This window comes from Panthera tigris, chromosome B4, assembly GCF_018350195.1.
Source record: "Panthera tigris isolate Pti1 chromosome B4, P.tigris_Pti1_mat1.1, whole genome shotgun sequence".
NCBI classification, from domain to species: Eukaryota; Metazoa; Chordata; class Mammalia; order Carnivora; family Felidae; genus Panthera; species Panthera tigris.
In genome coordinates, this window is record NC_056666.1 from 61,566,230 (window position 1) to 61,584,828 (window position 18,599).

The window sequence follows — 18,599 nt, forward strand, 5'->3', positions numbered from 1 at the left end:
CCTGCTGAATCTGTCCATTTCTGATGAAGGAGTGTGAAGGTTTCCAACTATAATAGAGCATTGATCTATTTCTCCTTGCAGTACCATCAGGTTTATGCTCATGCATTTTGACACTCTGTTGTTAGATTATTATGTCTTCTTAGAGGATTCATCACATTATCATTAACTAATACCCCTCTTTATTCCTAATAACTTTTCTTGCTCCAAAGTCTGCTCTTTTTGGAATAAATATAGCCAATCCTGCTTTCTTTTATTTAGTGTCAGCGTATCTTTTTTCATCCCTTTACTTTTAATCTCTATGTCTTTATACTTAAAGTGAATTTCTTGTAGACAACATAGTGTTGGGCCTTATTTTTTTGATCCACTCTGACAATCTTTTAATTGGGTGTTTAGAACATTGACATTTAAGGTAATTATTGATATTGTTGGATTAATATCTCCCATATTTATGATTGTTTTCTATTTGTTGCTCTTGTTCTTTGTTCCTATTTCTGTCTTCTGCACTTCTTTCACGTTTTGTGGCTTTAATTGAGTATTTTATATGATTCCATCTCCTCTTATTTCTTAGTGTAGTAATTATACTTCCTTATTTACTTTTTTTCAAGTGATTGCTTTAGAGTTTGCAATATACATTTACGACTAATAAATTACACTTTCAAATAACACTGTATAGCTTCCTGGGTATGTGAGCATCCCATAGAAACGTAGTATTCCCATTTCCTCCTTTCTATCTCTTCGCTCTATCACTGCTATCATTAATTTCACATATACACAAGTATATATATATGGATAAGCATATACAGTCAAATACAATGTTGCTATTACTATTTTGAACAAACTTAGCTGTTAGATCAATGAAGAATAAGGAAAAAAAGATTTTATTTATTTCCACTTATTCATTTACCAATCCTCCTTTCTGTATGTAGATCTGAATTTCTGATCTCTATCATTTTCTTAATCTCCAAAGAACTTCTTTTCACTTTTCTTTTTTAATTTTTTTTAATGTTTTTATTTATTTTTGAGACAGAGAGAGTCAGAGCATGAGCAGGGGAGGGGCAGAGAGAGAGGGAGACACAGAATCCGAAAGCAGGCTCCAGGCTCTGCGCTGTCAGCACAGAGCCCCATGCGGGCTCGAACTCAGGGAGTGTGAGATCATGACCTGAGCGGAAGCCGGATGCGTAACCGACTGAGCCACCCAGGAGCCCCATTCTTTTCACTTTCTTACAAGGCAGTTCCACCGGCAGCAAGTTCCCTCGATTTTTATTTGCCGAGGAAGTCTTTATTTCTCTTTCACTTTTGAAGGATAATTTCACATGGTACAGAATTCTAGGTTGGTGTGGGTTTCATGGGTTTTTTTCCTCACCACTTTAAACATTTCACTCCACTTTCTTCTTGCTTGCATGTTTTCTAAGAAGTTGGAGGTAACTGTTAGAGGTAAGGCATTTTTTTCCTCTGACTACTTTCAATAATTTTTCTTTATCTTTGATTTTCTGAAATTTAAATATGAGATACCCAAGTGTAGTTGTGTGTAGTTGTGTGTGTGTGTGTGTGTGTGTGTGCTGTTGTTGTTGTTGTTTACTTTTTCTTCATTTTTAAGCATTTATCCTACTTGTTTTCTGAGCCTTCTCAATTGTGCTTTGGTGTTTAACACCAATTTGGGGAAATTCTCAATCATTAATGCTTCAAATATTGCTTTCTTCCTTTCTCTCTTTTTTCTCCTTTTGGTATTCCCATCCTGAATTTGTTACATCTTTTTCAGTTTTCCTTCAGTCCTTTGATATTCTGGGTTTTTTTTTTTCCTGTCTTTTTTTTTCTTGTTTTTCAGCTTTAGAAGTTTGAATTGTCATATCCTTAAGCTCACAGATTCTTTACTCAGTCATGTCCAGTCTATTAATGAGTCCATGAAAGCTATTCATTTCTGCTACAGTGTTTTTATCTCTAGCATTTATTTTTTATTCTTTCTTAAAATTTCTATCTCTTTGCTTATATTATCCATCTGTTCTTGCATGTTTCCTTTTTCTATTAAAGCCCTTAGTATTTCGAGGCAACTGCCTGGCTCAGTCAGAAGAACATATGACTCTTGATCTTGGGGTCATGAGTTTGAGCCCCTTGTTGGGTATAGAGATTACTCAAAATAAAATAAAAACTTAAAAAAAAATTAAATAAAACCCTTAGCATTTTAATCATAGCTGGTTTTGTTTTTTAATTCATGGTCTGATAATTTCAACATTCCTTCCATATCTCACTCTGGTTCTGATGCTTGTTCAGTGTCTTCAAACTGTGTTTTTTTGCCTTTAGTATGCCTTGCAATTTTTTGTTGGAAGTTGGACGTGAATGCTGGATTAAAGGAACTGCAGTAAATAGGCATTTAATAATGTAATGAGAAAGTGCGGGGAGAAGGGAAGTCTTCTATAATCCTATGATTATGTCTCAGTCTTTTGGTGAACCTGTGCCTCTAGGCTGTGAACCTCACAAGCGCTTCTCGTTTTTTCCCCCCTTAAATGGGATAAGAGGGATGGAGTGGCTGGACTTGGGTATTTCCCTTACCACAGTTATTTTAGGCTCAATAAAACCCCAACAGGTTGGGCTATGGTATAATAGTTTCTCATGAGGGTAAGCCTTGTTAAAAACAGAATGCCCTAGCTGATTTCAGATGGTGACGGTTCCTTTTCCTTTCCTCCTGCTGGAGGCCCGAGGAAATTTTTCTCAAGTATTCAATGTGAAGATCTGGTAGAGGAAGTAAAACACACAAAAGAGTATGCCACCCTCCTGCCCCATTAGTGGGTCCCCTAGAATTTTTAACTCACAATTGTCTACACAGCAGTTTATCAAATATAGTTCAGCTTTTCTGATTTGGCACTGGTAACATGGAGGTTTCTTCTCATTGGTTTCTATTCCTGTCAGTTATGTTCCATATGCACTTGTCTGTTTCTCTAGTTTCAATGGTGGCGATAGTTTCACAGGCCTGTCCTGTGGTTTTGCTTCCCTGACAAATCTAAGGACTGTTTACTTCTCAGTGTGTTCAGTTTTTGACTTGTTAAATTTTTTTAATGTTTATTTATTTTTGAGAGAGAGAAAAAGACAGAGTGTGAGCCAGGAAGGGGCAGAGAGAGACCCACAATCTGAAGCAGGCTGCAGGCTCTGAGCTGTCAGCACAGAGCCTTATGTGGGGCTCGAACTCACAAACCATCAGATCATGACCTGAGCGGAAGTCAGACGCCCAGTTGACTGAGCCACACAGCTTTTGACTTGTTAGAATGGAGTGGCAACTCATAGCATTCTTTTTTAATTAAAAAAATTAATAATATATTTAAATAAATGCATGAGTGTGATCATATGTTACCTTGATTTACATTTTAGTCTTTCTTTTTCTTTGTCCATCTTTGCCTGCTGCTTCTGTCTCTATCTTCCTTCATCAGCATTAGTGCCTCTCTTTTAAAAACTCAAGGTAACATGTTAATAGCCTTGTATGTAACCTTCCACATTTTTCTCCATGCTTTCATAGACCGGTGTATATATGTACACATGTACATATTCTATGTTACCTGATATTGGTTTGATAGGAATGTGATCATTTCACACATGTTTTTCAGCATTTTATTTTCTTCACAAACCAAACCTCTTAGAAATTAGTGAAATTCAACTGGCATAGCTTTAATTTATTCTTTTTAATGTCCACATAGCAGTCAATAGAGAGAATATGCCTTTAAGTAATTCAGATGTAACCCTATTGCATTCTCATAAAAGATTCTCAAAAGTTCTCTCAAGACCATTGTTAAAAGACTCTTGAGGTCTGTGACCCAAGGTTTAAGAAACCATCAGCTCAGAGTGCATTATACTTGGAATCAGGAAATACAAGTTTAGCCCTCACCTGTTACACTTTTACTATTGTCAATAAAAATGTTATATAATTTTTAAAGACCTATATATCTACACAGGAAAAAAAAGATAAGAAAAAAGTTGGGGGGGCGCCTGGGTGGCTCAGTGGGCTAAATGTCAGACTTTGGCCCAGGTCATGATCTCGCAGTTCATGAGTTCGTGCCCCACATTGGTCTTTCTGCTGGCAGCACAGAGCCTGCTTTGGATTCTCTGTCCCTCCTCTCTCTCTGCCCTTCCCCACTCGTTCTCGTTCTCTCTCTCTCATTTAAAAACAGGAAAAAAAAAAAAAAGGTAGAATCCATATCTAACTGCTTCATAAAATGTCCAGTTAATGAACAACAATTTTTCTCATGCAAAACGAACATCTCAGTAGAGTAGGAAGTAATGCTGATGCTGCTGCCATCTACCATCTAAGTGAGTGAGAGAGTGGCAGGATTCTGAGATGGCCTCCAAACTCACACACTCACTCCAGTGTATGCGCTCTGTATAACCTCTTCCCCTTAAACAGGTGGGACTCTGCCCATGATGGCTTTCACTCCTGTGAGTACATTATACAGTGAAAGTGAGGGCCTGAGTCCGTTGATTTTGAGTTACTCAAAAGGGAGGCTATCCTAAGTGGCCTTCACATAATTTCAGCTGTTAAGTTATGTGAAGATTGGAAAGTTAGAGATTTAAAGAGAGAAATATTTTCTTCTTCTGGTTTTAAAGAAGCAAACAAAGGACGCCCGGGCAGCTTAGTTGGCTAAGTGTCAGACTCTTAATTTTGGCTCAGGTCATGATCTGGTGGTTCATGAGTTCAAGCCCTGCTTCGGGCTCTGTACTGATATGAAGCCTGGAGCCTGGAGCATGGAGCCTGCTTGGGACTCTCTCCCATTCTCTCTGCCCTTCCCCTGCTCGCTCTCTCTCTCTCTCTCTCTCTCTCAAAGTAAACAAATAAGCATTTAAAAAAATAAGCAAACAAAAATGCTGTGACAGTGTACATGGTTAGGACCAGAAGACAGCTTCTAAGAGCTGGAAGCAAACCCTGGCCAACAGAGGTGCCTGGGTGGTGTAGTTGGCTAAGTGACTGGCTCTTGATTTCTGCTCAGGTCAGGATCTCAGGGTTCATTAGATCAAGCCCCACATCCAGCTCCATGCTGAAAGCACAAAGCCTGCCTGGATTCTCTCTCCCTCTCTCTCTCTTTATGTCTCTCAAAAATAAATACATAAACATTAAAAACAACAACAACAGGGTCCTCAGACCTATAGCTGCAAGAAGCTAAACCCTGTCAACAACCAATGAGGAGCTTGGAAGAGGACCCCAGTCACAAAGCATATCAGAGTCCAGGCTGACGTTGGGCTTTCAGCATTGTGAAACCCTGAGCAAAGAACCCAGTTACTTCATGTCTGGATGACTGGCCTACAAAATTTTGAGATAATAAATGGGGATTGTTTTAAAGCAATATGTTTCTGGTGATTGGCCATGCAGCAATGGAAAACTAACACAGCGACCATAGACAAGACATAAAGTCTAGGCTTCCACTCCAAAGTAAAATAGTGGGCCCAAAGGACTAGCTTTCTAGTTCCAGAACACTGTATTTTTATGATTCTACTGCAGATGCAAATCAAATGTCTGCGTCCTTAATACTATTAGTCAACAGAAACAGCATGTGTTTAAAGAGATAGCATTCTTTTGGAACACTTGGTTTATTCTCCACCTCCCACTTTACAGTGTCATTAGAATGATCTGACATATTATTTTTGGTTTGGCAGATTTTGTAAGTATTTGGCATTGTAAACAAAAACTTCCAGGAAGATTTATAAAGAAACATTGGTTTTATGGGGTTGAATACAATGGCAAGTCACTGAGCAATGGTGAGGGAGAAAAGGCTTTGAAAGTAGAGGTCAGTCTTATAATAGCCTATGTCTCAACATTCACCATCACCAACAGTGGTTTTGAGATCAAACACTGAAGACTGCCCTCTAATCAAACTGGCGTGGAGCTGAATTTGTATTAGCAGGAGTTGTACGTACACCGTGTGTGAGGGTCCAGAACAAAAAACACATTTCACCAAATCAGAACGCTTTGTAGTTTTAGCTGCACTTGAGACTACTGGAGGGTTTACTTCCCAAGATGATGAAGTCATTAGCAGGTCCCCTGCCTATTCCTTCAAAAGTGAATGAGAATTTTAAGATAACTCTATTAAAATACCCACTTGAAAGGTCTTTTTTTATAATTTTATTTTTTAATTTAATTTTATCTTTTTTGAGAGAGAGAAAGAGGGCACACGAGTGGGGGAGGGGTAGAGAGAAAGGGAGAGACTCTTAAGCAGGATCTAGGCTCAGCACAGAGCTTGACACAGGGCTCAATCCCATGACCATGAGATCATGACCTGAGCCAAAATCAAGAGCCGGCCAGTTAACCGACTGAGCCACCAGGATGCCCCACTTGAAAAGGTCTTGATTCATGTATCTCTCTTTTAAGAAAAAACAAAAAAGCAAATATGTAGCATTCTACCACAAACACATTCTTATATTCGTTTCCTAGGGCTACTGTAATAACTTACTGGGTGACTTAAACCACAAGAGCTGATTTCTTTTCACAGTTCTGGAGCTAGAAGTCTGAAATCAAGGTGTGGGTCATGCTCCCTGCAGATGCTCTAGGGGGAAATCCTACCTTTTGTCTTCCAGCTTCTGGTGACTGTCAGCATTCCTTCCTTTCCTTGGTCTTCATTTTTGTTTGTTTGTTTTGCCTCATCACTCCAATCTCTGCCTTTTCTTTATATCTCTTTTTCCAACAGATTTCCAGGTTGGAAATCTTCCTTTGTCTTTCTCTTATCAAGGCACTTGCTATGGGATTTAGGGCCCACCTGGATAACCCAGGATGATTTACTCTCAAGATCTTTAACATTACATTTACAGAGACCCTTTCATTCAAATAAGGTAACATTTATGGGACCCTGGGATTTGCACCATGACATATCTTTTGGCAGTCACTATTTAACCTACCAACCTACTACGTTGTCTGGTTTTGTTATTATCTGTTATGGGCTGAATCTGCCCTTTTCCAGCCACCTCCCCCAATCATATGTTGGAGTCCTAACCCTAAGTACCTCAGAATGTGACTTTATTTGGAAATAGGTTGTTGCAGATGTAATCAATTAAGTTTAGATGAAGTCATTAGGATGAGTCCTGATTCAATATTATTAGTGTCCTTATAAAAAGGGGAAATTTGGACATCAGGGAGAACACCATGTGAACATGAAGGAAAGGATTATATTTCCACAAGCCAAGAAAAGCCAAAACCTACCACTGAACCACCAGAAGCTAGGTGGGAGGTCTGAAATATTCTCCTCACAGCCTTCACAGGAAGAACCCTGCAGACACTGGTTCTTGGCCTTCCAGCTTCTAGAACTGTGAGACAATACATTTCTGTTGTTTTAGCCACTCAGTCTGTGGACTTCAATATGGCAGCCGGTGGACGAATACATCATGTACACATAAGTGTCATTTGAAATGGTGATAATCAAATTACAATTTTGTAATCTATAATAATGTTGCATTTTATTTGCCAACATCCCACTGAAAGTCTGTTTATCTTCTACTTTATGAATAATGCTGTAATAAACCTGTAACTTTGTCCATATGGCATTTCCCTTTTTTGTGGGTATTTCCTGTAGGGGATAAGCTTAGGAATGCCCTGGGCTTACACCAGTGGGTTAACAAGGCATAAAGAAATACGAAGCCATAAAATGCTCACACCTGGGTTTGGGTAAACCAGATTTGCACCCCAAGAATAGGGAGGTGTAAATGCACCCCAAAATAGAGAGGGGGTGCAGAGCCCCCAGAATAGAAAGGAAGGGGCAAAGGCCTAAAATAGGAATGGGCACAAGGGTGCCTAATACATAGGTATATGAAATAAACAAGATTAGATGTTCAGGGTGGAAGCACTCCCAATTTAGTACTATGGCAGAAAAGCTGCTTTCATAGGAGGATAGGGCCAGGTTAGGTAAATTGGCGAATTGGACTATGGACCTCTGTGCAGCAGGCGAAGCAGCCCAGAGTAGAGATGGTTAACAAAAGAAAAGGTGCCTTGTCAACTCTAAGGCTATTTCCCCTATCTGCCTCATCCCCCTAGGCTAGCTAAGATAAACAGAGGTGCTGCCTCATGTTCGCTGTAAACAACCTTCCTCCCAACTGCCTGGCACCCAGATTTTGTTTTGTAATTAACCCAAAGCCCTAACCCCAAATATCTTCAAGACCCCCCTTTCCCTCGCATCCCCAAGTGAATGTTCACAGATTCATTGTCTCTTTGTGCACGTCCATCACCATGTTTGTAAGCCTTCTGATCCTAATAAAAATGGGGCAAGGCCCCTTGTTCCAGGCTCTTGTCTTGTCCGGGACATCAACCATTTCTCGTTTCTCATCCTGTGTGCCGCTCTCTTGCTAGACAAGAGACAACTTTAGACCCAGAGTCTACCACAATTTCCTTGGGACATATTCTAAGAAATGGCACTCCTTTATCACAAGGTTCAGAACAATAAGAACATTTTGAGTGACAAAACATTTTATGCCTTGGAAATGTATTGCAAAATTGCTTTCCAAAAAGTTGTAATAATTTACCTTCTATCTGCTGTGTGATAAGGGATTTCAACATATTCTCACCATCATTTGACAGTATCATTTCAAGTACTGTCATACAGGTTTTTAGAACACATTCAGATGTATTCTACAGTGGGGGAAGGGGTAACAGTGTATTTACTTGGTCCTAACTTTTTCTTTTTCTCTTACTTGCAGGCAGTCACCAGAGGAAATTAGTCAGAGTGTCTTTAGGCTACACACTTTGCTTGCCATATTTAATCAAAGAGAGCCCAGTGGAAGAGGATTCAAGATGGGAAGTGAATTCTTTTTAATGCAAGAAATCACTCATTTCATTAATTCCAACCTTCATGAATTAAATTTTATTTATTTGTATGTCGACTGTTGGAATGAGGATATGTGAAGACAGCTTCCGGGGCACTATTCCTTTTTGGCTCCTCTTAACACACCATATTTATTTGGGAAGTTACCTTCCACCTTGTTCGAGGAAGTAGGTTGGGCGTTGGCCTGCGTTCAGCACTTCCTCGCTGAGGACGGCTGACTCCCCTGCGTGTCCATCCCTCTACAAGTATTCCCTGACAACGGATCCAGTTTTTCCGTTTAACTGTTAACAATGACCAAACCGTATCTGCAAAAAGCTACCAGGCTAAGAAGCAAAACGTCTTTCTGTCTTTCTCTCTCTCTCTCTCTCTCTCTCTCTCTCTCTCTCTCTCTCTCTCCTTTAATCTGTTGAAGCGCTGCTGAGCAAAGCTGGCGCACAGCTGTTCCCGCAGCCCGCATCTCGGGTCCTTTCTAGTCTCCTCTCCACCTGCCCACTCCCACTCGCACCCTACGCAGGCAGAGCCTGATGTCTGCCCTCCAAACCCTGGGTATGAGTAAAGCGTGCCTCCACCCCTCCTGGATTTTTAGGACACTGCGCTGGTCGGTCATTGCAGGGCGCCTCCGCAGAGTCTGGAGCAGATACAAGAACATCCCTCCCACGGAGTGTGTGGTACCCAGAACCTCAGTGAACTCGGATTTGAGTCTGTCTTTTTCTACTAGGGTGGATGGGGAAAGGTGTGTCCTCCAAGCGTTCAGACCAAAACCTTAGACTTTCTGGGTCTCTCTTTTCCCCCCTCCTTCCCTCCTCCTCTTTCTTTCTCAAGGTGTGGGAGCTCTTCTTTTGCAGACCAGAGAGGGGCGCCTTTCTAGCTCCCTTTACCCTCACCCACAGATTAAAGAAAAAAAAATGAAGGAGGAAAAAAAAAAAAAAAAAAAAAAAAAAAAAAAAAGCCCGGGAGTAATAGCGAGCGGCTGTGCTGGGTGCTGAATGAATGGAAGCCGCGGGGCGGGCCTGCGCGCACGATGCCGTCTCCCGGAGGCCTGTAAAGGCCCTCGCCAGCCGCGCGCCCTCCTCCCGCCCCGGGCTCTGGCTGCCGCCGCTACCGCGCCCCACGCGGAGGCCGCGGCTGCAACCGGGAAGGTCGGAGGGAGGGTAGTTTCCTCCCGCCCCACACCCAGTCTCCGAGCCGGATATACAGAGTGTCACGTTTGGGAGCCCAACGAGGAGAGCGCTCTCCCTGCGGCGGGAGTACCTGCCGGGGCCTCGGGGAAGGACTGGGATTTACAGGACCACTAGTTGAACCCCACCGCGTCGGAGGAGCAGGTACGCCGGGGTCGCAGCCCAGCGCTCGCCGAGCCCACGCCGCGGAGGCCACGCCGGGCTGGGGGCAGCCCCGGGGGCAGGCGCGGGCGCAGGGCGGGGGGGGGGGGGGGCGGATCCCTAAGGGCCCCGAGGGAGGGTGGGCGTGCGGCCCGGAGGACGGAGGAAGAGGCTTGGGAGGCTCTGCCCCCTGGCAACCGCCACCCCCCGCCGTCAGCCGGCGCTTACTGCCCGCCGAGGTGGAGCGCGCAGAGGGTGGCAGCGGCGGCGGGCCAGGCAGGGCCCGAGAGGGTTAACCTGGGAGCCGCGCCCGGCAGCCAGGATGGAGGGAGAGAGGCGCCTGGCCCGGTCTGGCGGCGGCCTCCTTGGCCCCTGGGGCTATTCCTGAAGAGAGCGCGGTGACTCCAGGCCACGTGTGGAACTGCTCCCTGTCCGCGGTCCTTCGGGCGCCGCAGACAGCCGGCGCGCTTCCCGACCCTGCAGCGCGTGCTCGCTCGCCCTGAGCCCCATCCCTGGCCGCGCGTCCGGACCCTCCCACTCCCACTCCCACTCCCACTCTCACTCTCACTCCCACTCCCGCCTCGCCGAGGCCGGGAGCCCCAGGCCGAAGTGCTCAGGGGCGTCTAGGGTGGGGTCTGCCGCTGTTGGAAGTTTGCCTCCTCTCCCTGTGGCCTGCGCGTCTTGGAAAGAGCAGGGGAGCAGAGCAGGTACCAGGAGACTCCAACTGGAGTAGATGGCTTGCGGGAAGGCTGGGAAGGCTACTCACATCTCTGGCGAGGAAGAGAACCCTCGGGGCAATTTCATTCAATTAAAAGGATTAACCAGCTTAGTCCTAGAAACCGTAGGAAAGCATCCCATCTATCTACCAGCTTCCTACTCTTTCACCTTTTGGGTTGGGTAGGATTATGAACAGTTACTCTTTGATGGATGAGATACCTCGTGTGAGCTACCAGGTCCTCCAAGGATATGCGAGGGCTTTAGCGGCTGGTTGAGTCATGTGGCGTGCCCCATTGTACCGTGAGCAAAGGCAGAGTGGGGACAGCTGACTGACCAGGAAACTTAAGTTACTCGTACTTTTCTTCTTATAGATGCTGCATCAAGAGAAGTTTGACACTGTGGGAAAAGAAATTTGAGAATTACCCTGTGGTTTCAATTATTCATCTCTCTACCTCCATTTATATGATTTGGCTAAAGAGCACGTTTAGTCTGAAACGGCAAAGGGACTAAATAAAATTTTAAGTCAGCCACTCGAATTGCAAGAGCAGGTTTTTCAGCAAAACCCGCATTTAGGGATCTTTGTGCATGAGACTTCCGGTAGATGGCCGTGGGGTTTTACCAGCCAGACTCAGGTGTTGAAATATTTCATCTGTAGTGTTTTCCCAGGACTCTGGTCTTCTTTATAGGACTCTTTTTCTGTTTTGAGGGCATTTCCTGCACCTGCCTTATTAACAAATTCCTACCTTACCCCAGTTTCTAACATTGGGTTGTAATTATCCATAAAATATAGGTAATATAAATCACCATAAGTTGGTAAATCTTACCATGAAGCATTTCTCCTTTATTTAAAGGAGGGACATGACATCTAATTACAGAAGAGGGAGAAGCTTTCTTTAAACAGGTGAAAAATCAATGAAATAGCTCAGGTTTGGGTATCATGTTGGGGTTTATGAAGAATATGGTCGTCTTGAACATCTCACCATTTGCTTTCCTGTCATCTGAAGATGTGTTTTGAGTGTATGTCTGGCAACATCTGGGCAGCCTTAAGAATTCTTTGTTTTTCTCTTAACTCCAGTGCAGCCATGAAAACTCACTCATTCACAAGCACAGTCTCCAGAAGGATCATGAACAGTGACCAGGAGCATGGTGTTCCCTGACACTCTGGGCTCTGTGAGAACATTTTTTTTTTTTTTTTTTTTTTTTACTCCTGAAGAGGCATTCTTAATGCTTTTGTTAACAGAGCACTTTGAGAATCTGATAAAAAGCTATGGGGTATGAAACACAAACATATGCACATTAACACGGAATTCTGCCTATGGTTTCAGGAGTTCACAGCCTCCTTGATACCCAACCAGATGTTAGCCGTTCACAGACTTTGGGCAGGGCCAGCTTCATGGAAACAAACCGCTCAGTCACATGGGGCTCTGAACTCAGAAGGGCCCCGCACTAGTTTTAAAGTTCTGCTGTCACTGTCAGCTCTCTTAATAATTTTCAAACAAGGAGCTCCAAATTTTCATTTTATACTATATATCCTGCAAATTCTGTGGCCAGCCCTGATCCCAGCATAACAATCCTGTTCTAGAATTTACTGCATAAGTTATGTCATAGTAATCCTACATTTCAGGTGAATTCTCCAACACAAACTTGGACTTTAGCTGCTATGTACCTGTATCGTTCAGCCCCTCTTCCTCATGCGCAGTTTCCTTACTGATTGAATAAAGATAGCAGGCAATATCTGCTACTCTTCCTCTTAAAAAGTAGTTCTGAAGATACACTAGGTGAAGAGGTAATAATTGTAAAAGCATCTGCTTCCCTTGAACAATTTTATACTAACAAAGCCTTGACTTCTACTCCTTGTTTCAGAAGTAGCTTGAGGAAAGTTGATTAAGTACATTAAAAACGTTGCAGGACTTTTATAATAATCCTTATATTTTAGTGGGGAAAAATAAAAAGTAGCTAAGGTATTCAGTATTTTAAATGTTCCTTAAAAACCATTATTTGGACAAGATTGGAATTGACAAGTATAAGTGCAGAATAACTTCTTGGATTCCAAAGATACTTCCTGAATTAAATATGATGTTTGAGTCTAATCCATCCAAAAATTTAACAATGTGTAACTGAGTCAATGATTGACACTTAAGTTCTAAAAATCCACATTTTCAAATCTCGAACAAGTCATTTTGAAAATACTCTAGGACATAGCCTAGCAGTTTAAAGTACACCCAGTCCTTCACCTCCTTTAACACGAGGGAAGAAACTGAGAAACTTTTGGCAAGTTCTCTGTCCTCACTCTCCTCCCTTAACTACTTCTCTCATCTCAGATCTTCTCTTTACCCCAGCTTTCATTCCCAGTATGATGACAACACACACCAAAGTGTTGAGGAAGAAAACAGTGAAAGGAAATGAGTCAAATCCCCATATCAAAGTCTTAAAATGGGGGCACTAAATGGGGTGGTTGGAGACTCCTTTCATACAACTACTCTGTGCAGAGTCATGCTGTGTACTTTAGCTTTAGTACTAGGTCCTATACTCGATAGACACGACATCATTGGCAAGACAAAATATGTCAATATAAGGTGTTAATTAACAGTAGTAGGTGAGTTGTTACAAGGCAATAGAAGAGTAGACACCAAATGAATGGTGCAGATAGTAAGTGCAGTGAGTTCCCAAGAGTAAAATGCATTAGTGAAGCTTAAGAGGAAGGTTACATGAGATGTTCCTTAAAGCTCTGCTCCAGAGGTGAACGAAGGAGTCTTCTGGCTGATTGGTGTGCACAAAATGAAAATCTGGATGGAGCTAAAGTTTTATGTAAGGAAAAGGCAGGAGATAAAACTGTAAGGGAACTTTCCAGTGGTTGGCTTCATTCATGTAATAAATAATTATTAAGCCTCCTCTGTGACCAGACACACGGTCAATTTTTCTGTATTTAGTGTTGAATAAAGCAGACATCTTGTATAACTTATAGACATTTAAAAAAGGAAACATAATAACAAATTGTTGGAAGTAGTATGAAGAAGAACAGAGTGCTATTAAAAAAAAAAAAACAGGCTGGCTCAGACTTGGTGTTCTGGAAAGGTCTGTTAGACGATGAAAGACTTAAATTGATACTTGAAAGAAGCATAGGGATTGGCTTGGGAATAAAGTAAAGGAAGGAAAAGCAATCTGGGCAGAGGAAGTAGCAATGGGAAGGCTGCAAGGAGAGGAAAAGGCTGGAAGTATTCAGGGAACAGAAAGGAAGCATGGCTGGAGTTTGGGGAGAAATTGCTGTGAAGCTGGACAGGAGTATGGTGAGGTAGGCAAGAGCTTGATCATGGAAAACCTCACAGATCTTGACATTGATTTTGAATTTTATTTTGGTGGGAAGCCATGAAGACTTTGGAGTCAGAGACTATGTAATTTACACTTTAAGAGATCTTTATGGGTACAATATGGACAAAGGACAAGAAAGAAAAAGAATTGGAAGAAGGAAGACCAGTTAGGGCAGAGTGCCAGAAACAGTACTGACGGAGAAGGTAGAGAGAAGTGGGCAGACTTGAGATCTATTCTGAAGGTAGAATTGATACAGCTTGCTGATAGATTGGATATGAGAGGTGCGTGAGGCAGAAAGAAGTGGGAGAATGAATTATTTCAGTAGATGCTGCTGGATGTTTGTAATCCAAACCAGTAGACTCATGGACATATGATTTAGAGTTGCTAGAAGAACTGAAAAATGAAGTGAAAGCTGGTAACCTTGCTTAGTACCTCTGGGAAATATACCAGCTACTGGGGTAGAAGTGAGAGAGAGGAGGGAGATACTTTTGCTTTTTATACTATCATTTCTACTGTAGGGCTTATTTTTAAGCCATCACATATTGTATCATTTCTTAAAAAGTTACTGCAGCAACAAATATGGCTCCTGTTTTGCTGGTTTGAGCACATGAATGGAACACGGGGCCATTTCCTACCATGACAAAAATAAGGAGAGAAAAGTCTAATCCTTACCAAAGTGATTGGTTCTAAAACATAATTCATAATTCTGAAAACCTTTCCATCTTCCCCCTTGTTTATATTGGTGTTTCCCAAAATGTAGTCTGTGGATCATTAGTGTTTTGGGATATTAATAACAGTTACGTGAAGAAAAAAAAAAGCTTTCCTGGTCATTTAAATTTGAGAAACACTTGATTTAACCTAGGTAAACTGTCTTATTGCAGGAATCCTCAGAGCCTTTAATTTACTAATTAGCGCATTAAGAATCAAGAAAGAAGGGGTATTTTATGTCACATTTCCTAAACTTATTTGACCTCAAAATGCTTTTTTGTTAGAACATCTGACAGAGTCAGCATTTAGCATAACGTGCTTTGGGAAATGCTGCCCTATATTAATAGATTAAACCTTTTAATATTTACATCCCTCTATTCACCATCAACTTCTCTCATCCCTTTCATGCCCCTCAGCTGGAAGAAAGTGGGAGACTAGAATGGACTCTGTTAGCAGGCTGTAAGTTGATGATGAAACCATTCTGCTCTATGGATAAGAGATAAAGAGATATTCATAAGCAAGTTTTACAGTCTGATTAAAAAGAAGCTTTAATTTATTGACTGATTGATTGATTTAAATTTCTACTTTCATGATTTCATTTCTATTTTCAGACCTCCCTGAAATATGTTCTGTCAAGTCTAGATTTACACAGGAGGAACCTTAAACATAAGTAGTGGGGAGGACTTCACAGGGCCTCTCTTGTTCCATGGCAGGTCTGGGCCTTACTTGATGTTCATAATGTATCTCTTACAGGACAATACAATGAGAATACATAGGGTGTCTGTAGGAGCAATTATTTTGCAATGAATCTCATATATCTTCTCTCCTTCTCCCCAGTGCATTTGCATGGTGGTGGGTTGGAGACAGGAATGCAATTTATGACCAAAGAACAGTGCAACCAAAAGAACAGAACAGGATAAACAGGTTCACACAGCTGTGGGCTCTGACCATGGCTTCATCCATTCGGTCCTCTAGCCCAGGGGTGGGCAAACTATGGCCTGAGGGCCAAATCTGGCCCCTCCCTGTTTTTGTGTATCCCTTGAACTAAGAATGGTTTTAATATTTTTAAGTGGTTGGAAAAAAAATCATGAGAATAATGTTCTGTGGCACGAGAAAATTATATGAAAACCAAATTTCAGTGTCCGTAAATAAAGTTTTATTGGAAAATAGCCAGTGTCATCTATCTATCATCATACTATCTTAAGAGCTTTAGTGTTCTACCCAGTGAGTAGTTGTGACCAGCAAAGCCTAATACATCTACCCCTTTACAGGAAATGCCAACAACCCCTGGGTTCTAGGTTATTAAACTCACTGGCCACAATTTTAATCGCACAGTTTTAATCGATTTGTTTTTCATTTGTTTTATATTTTAGGGGATAGTGTTAGCTGAGGCTGCTATAGCAAAGTACCATAGACTGGGTGGTTTATAAAAACAGAAATTTATTTCTAACAGTTTTGGTGTCTGGGAGAGTTCCTGGGTTCATAGATGCTCTTTTACACAGTGGCTGCACCAATGTTCATAGATGATCCAAGAGATTACTGCCTGTGTTTTCTTCTAGGAGTTTTATGGTTTTGGGTCTCACTTTAGGTGTTTAGTCCATTTTGAGATTATTTTTGTGTATGGTGTAATAAAGTGGTCAGTTTCATTCTTTTGCATGTAGCTGTCCAGTTTTGCCAACACCATTAATCAAATCTTTCCCCCATTGTATGTTCTTGCCTCTTTTGTCATAGATTAGTTGACCGTATCAGTATGGTCTGGGCTCCCTAACCTGTTCCATTGTTTATAGATACCCATCTTTTCACTGTAACCTCACATGGTGGAAGGGAAAGGGAGTTCTCTGGAGTCCTTTTTCTCTCTTTATAAAAAAAAAATTTAGGGGCACCTGTGTGGCTCAGTTGGTTAAGAAACTGATTTCGGCTCAGGTCATATCTCATGGTTTGTGGGTTCTAGCCCCACTTTGGGCTCTGTGCTGGCAGCTCAGAGCCTGGAGCCTGCTTTGGATTCTGTCTCCCTCTCTCTCTGCCCACCCCCAATTGAGCTCCATGCCTCTCTCTCTCTCTCTCTCTCTCTCTCTCTGTCTCTCTCTCTCTGTCTCTCGAAAATGAATAAATGTTAAAAAAAATTAAAAATAATTTATTATTGAAGTATAGTTGACATACAATACAACGTATTAGTTTCAGGTGTACAACATAGTAATTCCACAAGTCTATACATTACACAATGTTTACCACAATAAATGTAGTTACCATCTGTCACATGCAACATTATTACAATATTATTGGCTATATTCCTGATGCTGTACTTTTCATGCTTGTGACTTATTTTGTAACTAGAAATTTGTACCTCTTAATCCCCTTCCTTTATTTTGCCCATCCCCACCTTCCTCCCCTTTGGCAACCACCAGTTGTTCTCTATATTTATGAGTCTTTTTCTGTTTTTTTGTTTGTTTCTTTTTTAGATTTCACATACAGTTTGGCTTTCTTTGTCTGACTTATTTCACTTGGCATGATATCCTCTAGGTCCATCCACATTGTTACAAAAGGCGAGATTTCGTTGTTGTTGTTTTTTTTTTTTGTGTGGTTGAATTAGTGTTTTCATTTTCTTTGGGTAAACAGTAGTTGATGGGGCGCCTGGGTGGCTCGGTCAGTTAAGCGTCCAACTTTGGCTCAGGTCATGATCTCACGGTCTGTGAGTTCGAGCCCCACGTCGGGCTCTGTGCTGACCGCTCAGAGCCTGGAGCCTGTTTCAGATTCTGTGTCTCCCTCTCTCTCTGCCCCTCCCCTGTTCATGCTCTGTCTCTCTCTGTCTCAAAAAGAAATAAACGTTAAAAAAACAAACAAACAAACAAACAAAAAAAAAACCAAAACAGTAGTTGAATTGCTGGATCATATGGTATTTCTCTTTTTAATTGTTTGAGAACCTGCCATACATTTTTCCACAGTGGCTGCACCAGTGCAATGGCTGCACTTTTGCATCAATCGTGCGCAAAAGTTCTTTTTATTTCTTGTGTTTTTGATACTAGACATTCTGAATGGTGTGAGATGGTATTTCTTGTGGTTTTCATTTGCATTTCCCTGATGATTAGTGATGTTGACCATCTTTTCATATGTCTGTTGGTGATCTATATATCTTCTTTGGAAAATATTTGTTTGGGTCCTCTACCCATTTTTTGAGTTTACTTGGGTTTTTGTTCTTGTTGTTGTTGTTGTTTTGGTGTTGAATCGTATAATTTCTTTCTATATTTTGAATCTTAACTTCTCATTAAATATATCATTTGTGAATATCTTCTCCCATTCAGTAGGTTGCTTTTTTTTTTAATGGTTTCCTTCAATGCACCAAGGTTTTTGGTTTGTGTAGTTCCAATAGTTTAATTTTTTGCTATTCTTTCCCATCCTGAGGAGATCTATCCAGAAAAATGTTGCTAAGGCTGATATCCAAGATATTAATGCCTACATTTTCTTCTAGACATTTTATGGTTTCAGGTCTCATATTAGGTCTTTACTCCATTTTGAGGTTATTTTTGTCTATGGTGTGAGAAAATGGTTCAGTTTCATTCTTTTGCATATCCAGTTTTCCCAACACCAGTTAGCAAAGAGATGATCTTTTCTCCATTGTATATTTTTACCTCTTTTGTTGTAGATTAATTGACCATATAAACATGGGTTATTTCTGGGCTCCCTATCCTGTTCCATTGTTTATAGATGCCCATCTTTTAATTGTAACTTCACATAGTGGAAGGCACAGGGGAGTTCTCTGGCATCTCTT

General features: G+C 41.5%; 1 protein-coding gene across 1 annotated transcript in view; it reads left to right on the plus strand.

Annotated features, from left to right (window-relative positions):
- The first annotated feature begins 9,878 nt into the window (after positions 1–9,878).
- Positions 9,879–18,599, plus strand: part of FAR2 (fatty acyl-CoA reductase 2) — a 150,749-nt gene continuing 142,028 nt past the window's right edge. The window contains exon 1 of the mRNA XM_042992030.1: positions 9,879–10,102. The gene's annotated coding sequence lies outside the window, so the exon portion shown is untranslated. The remainder of the gene's footprint in view (positions 10,103–18,599) is intronic.